The sequence below is a fragment of the Limulus polyphemus genome, unplaced genomic scaffold (genome assembly GCF_000517525.1).
Source record: "Limulus polyphemus unplaced genomic scaffold, Limulus_polyphemus-2.1.2 Scaffold6635, whole genome shotgun sequence".
Lineage (NCBI taxonomy): Eukaryota > Metazoa > Arthropoda > Merostomata > Xiphosura > Limulidae > Limulus > Limulus polyphemus.
In genome coordinates, this window is record NW_013672245.1 from 9,980 (window position 1) to 14,918 (window position 4,939).

The following is a 4,939-nucleotide window of genomic DNA, read 5'->3' on the forward strand; positions in this document are numbered from 1 at the left end:
TTGTTTAAAACTTTGCTCACTGTTCCGACATTTTATGATTGTTTTAAGACCTCGGCAATTTCTGATATGATTTTATTTTTTGAATTTAGACTTATATTTCAGACTAGTAATGTAAACATATACATGTTTTTGTTTATCAAACTTAAGACAACGTGAAAAATCTATATCTCATAAGCATTTATGATTACGGCTTGAGGAAGATTTAATTGAAATATATTAAAATTTACATGGTTAACAACGAAGTTTTGTAAAAAATTAGGTTTCACTGTATTGATTCCCAAGAGTTACAAAAATGTATTGTTACTGTTATAAGCTTACATATTACTATACAGTGTGTGTAAAACATTGTTTATTCGTGACCTGATAATTATGACCTCGATGCGGGGGCGAGTTACCAACAGACTTTACAGGGATAAGGAACCTTAACAAAAATGGAGACAAGAAGGACGGCCCATTTTTTGTTTTTACTTTCAACTGTGGTATACGTGTTATTAAATTCTTTCTAAGCTTGAAGGGGTGCAGGGATAGAAAACCTCACAGAACTCTAGAGGCAACAGTGAATGACTCACTGGGGCACTTTCTAGGGCACTAGATTAAGGGCAAGGCGATGTCCTAGAAGAGTGTTCTCTAACTAGAAAATATCAAAAAGCATATGTCAATCAATCTTTAATGACTTCATTAAAGAAAAATTCAATTCAACGAAATAAGGTTAGTTGTTACTTTCCACACGATAAAAATTTGATTATTGTTAAGTCAAAATAAAATATTCAAGGCAAAGGAATTTAACGACGTAAGTTAATCTTCAAAATGTCCCAGTTAACAAAACACGAAAATCTATTGAATAAAAGGAGGAGTCATATAACAGCCGAAGAAGAAAAGTTTTATTATTGGCCAAGTCTTGAGTTCTTCTTTTCTATATTGTTTTAAATTCTTCATCTATTATGAACTTCTCACACTTTCCCTCCTCCAGAGGCCTGGTGGTTAGGGCACTCGACTCGTAGTCTAAGGATCGGAGGTTCGAATGTTGTCTTCAACCGTTGAAGCTTTATAATGTGACGGTCCATCCCACTTTTTGGTGGATAAAAAGTAGCCCAAGAGTTGGCGGTGTTGATTAGCTAGCTGCTTTTTCTCTGGTCTATCAGTTCAAAATTAGGGACCGCTGACGCAGATAGCCTTCGAATAACTTTGCGCGAAATTCAAAGCAGATAGACAAAAATCCTTCCCTGAAATAGTATGTTAAAAAACAACTAGTGACAGAACTTCACCAATTCCAAACTTCTAGATTTATTTGTTTGTTTGTAATTAAGCACAAAGCTACACAAAGGGCTACCTGTGCTCTGCCCACCACGGGTATCGAAACCCGGATTCTAGCGTTATAAGTCCGCATACGTACCGCTGTGCCACTGGGGGGGGGGGGCTCAAACTTCTAGAATAATTTTAGACACTAATTTGTGATTTGTACGTTTTTTACTGCATGACTGTATATTATTTTCGAATTTTAAATCTTTGTCAAGTAATACAATGTAATGAGAATAAATTAACAACAATTTTAAACATAAAAGGTGCGAGTTACTTGAAAAAGACAAGTTAAGCAGTGAATATAGAAGGAAAAGTGATTTTTAGAATTAAACTGTCGTTCTTTTAATTCCATTTGTTTTAATATGTCCAATCTATAAGACACTTCATGTAGGAAAGCTCTTTCTTTGTTTAATTTCGCGCAAAACTACTCGAAGGCTATCTGTGCTCTTATTATGAATGGATACAATGGAGAGAAAGCGGCTTGTCAACAATTTTAATCTAATAGTGGGATTTGACCGCTACTCCTATAACGCATCCACGGCCCACGTGTAGGTCACACTGAGAGTCTTAGAATAAATCACGAGGTAATCTAAATAACCCTCTTAATCGTTCAAAACCGGTTTATGCTTCTATTTCGTTTGTATGTTGTTAAGCGCTAAGCTACACAACATGCATTCTGTGCTGTGCCTATCGCAAGGATCGAACCCCGAATTTTAGCGTAACAAGCCCGCAAGGTTACGCTGAGCCGTCAGAGGTTATATACTTGTATAAAAAATATATATATATAGTCAGTTATCTCACAAAATCTTCAGTTTTGTTTTTTTCAATTTGGACAATGTTATGAAGAACTGTTTATTAAGAAATCCGGTTTCGATACCCGTGGTGGGCAGAGCACAGATAGCCCTTTGTGTGGCTTTGTGCTTAATAACAAAAACACTATTTGTTAAGAAACGTAGGTAAACTTAAAATACTGAAAATATTTATTACTTCATTTTGGATTTTGCTCTTTTATTTAAAAATTAATTTATAATTTTAGTTATTATTTGCTTCATTCTGTTCGTATGATAAGGTCACATGAGAAACTGAAAAATAAAGTTATTATATTACTTTCACGCTCAATTGGATTTCTAATTTCCTTTATAAACACATTGTATTTTTCCAGGCTTCAAATATTCCGAGACCAATTGATTTTTATTTGTTTAGAATTTTTGTGCAAGAATACACAAGGACTGTCCGCGCATAGCCGTTACTAATTTTGAATTGATGGTTTGTTTGTTTGGAGTTATGCACAAAGCTACACAATGGGCTATCTGTGCTCTGCGCACCACGAGTATCGAAACCCGGTTTCTAGCGTTGTAAGTCCGCAAACATACCACTGGGGGGCTGAATTGATGGACTGGAGGGAAAGCAGCTGGTCAACAGCACCCATCACTAACACTTTGGCTACTCTAGTCTGATCGAATTGTGGGATTTGACCATTACTCTTATTACGTATCCACGGCCCGAAAACGCGGGTCATGAACCATTGATCTTTGGATTCATAGAGCGGAAACGTTAGTCAAAGGGTCAAAGCAAGAGATCAAAATGACAGATTGGGAGGATTATAGAAGCAGGAAATCAAATGTACAAAATAAAGATTTGTCTTCTTCACTATCTGTAGCACCTATAGAGAGACCAGTATTTCTACTGTTTGTGAATTTTATCAATAAAGAACAAAAAGTTATTATTTCTATGTTTATATTTTTTGTTTCATCGTATCAGTCAGTGGACGTGTTATTGTCGAACCTCGTGAGTCATCCAGAAGCCCTGTCCATGTTGCCTCGTATGTTGTTAACCCGTGACCCAGATTTTCTCACAGCCACCTGTTGAGCAAGACTACATTAACGACGATATTTCTAACCTACATTACTTTACTGGTTTAAAATACATGCCCTTCTCCACTTTTAAATCTTATTCATTTTTAATGTTGAACTTTTTTCATTGATATAATTTGCTTGTTATGGGTTGCTAGGGTACTGTAGGTGGTATATGCTCTGTAGTGAGACCTAAAATGGATTCTGATTTTGTAGTGAAATATTGTAGTCCGTCACAATAGTCTTTTCTTATTGTTTTCGTCTATATTTTTCAATAACTCTGTGCTGTTTGACTTTGTTAAAGTTCACAATTACAGGGGTTGAAACTGGTCCTTCAAATGTGTTCATTAACGCACATAATGAGTAGCCTACTCTGTATAGGTCACCGTATTAGTCCAAACTGATGCTGACCATACCTTATGAGACATGTAGCCACCCTGGAAGGATTTGTTGTGTTTATTGTCCAGGTCTCCATCCAACTGTATTGGTGATGTGAAAGTTGTCAGGATAAAATCTCACCACTCTAACCGTCCTTCCCACCAATCTGGCACATTTGATGATAAAAGCTCCACTCTGACAGTTATTCCTATCACCAGCACATTTGATGATAAAAGCTCCCCTCTGACAGTTATTCTTATCACCAGCACATTTTATAATAAAAATATCCCCCCTGACAGTTATTCCTATCACCAACACATTTTATAATAAAAATATCCCCTCTGACAGTTATTCCTATCACTAGCACATTTTATAATAAAAATATCCCCTCTGACAGTTATTCCTATCACTAGCACATTTTATAATAAAAATATCCCGTCCGACAGTTATTCTTATCACTAACACATTTTATAATAAAAATATCCCTTCTGACAGTTATTCCTATCACTAACACATTTTATAATAAAAATATCCCCTCTGACAGTTATTCCTATCACTAGCACATTTTATAATAAAAATATCCCGTCCGACAGTTATTCCTATCACTAACACATTTTATAATAAAAATATCCCTTCTCACAGTTATTCCTATCATTAACACATTTTATAATAAAAATATCCCCTCTGACAGTTATTCCTATCACTAACACATTTTAATGACAAAAAAGTTTTTATCTGTCTGGTTCCTTTCAATCATTAGATTATTTTAATATCCCAAACATTTTTTAATATTTTTATCTATCGGTTTATTTTGGGATGTACTTTTATAATTTACATTATACCCTTCATTTCGGAAATATAAACAGCCAAGTTTTAGGTTTAGAGAGCAAGTCACACAGCAGTAGGGGTTGACCATTTTTAAAGTTACATTGACATTAATCAATCCCGTGTAAGATACTGCTTCTATGGACTTTTAAGGCATTTCATTAATCCAGTTCATTTACTTTACCTTTATAACGTACGGCGAACAACAACAAACTGGTTTGTTGTCGACGCAGGAGTTTGTTTCAGCGACGCTGTGGTTTCATGAAGATAAACTTCCTGAATACGTTCTCAGGAAACACTGTACTCCACTTGTCGGGGATTCCCAAACTGGGAATTTAGTTGTTTGTAGTTAAGTACAAAGCTACACAATGGGCTATCTGTGCTTTGCCCACCACGGGTATCAAGTGTTCTAAGCCTGTCGAAACCCCTTCTCTCTCTATTCGGGCTGAGACAGTTTGGGAACCCCTTCTCTCTCTATTCGGGCTGAGACAGTTTGGGAACCCCTTCTCTCTCTATTCGGGCTGAGACAGTTTGGGAACCCCTTCTCTCTCTATTCGGGCTGAGACAGTTTGGGAACCCCTTCT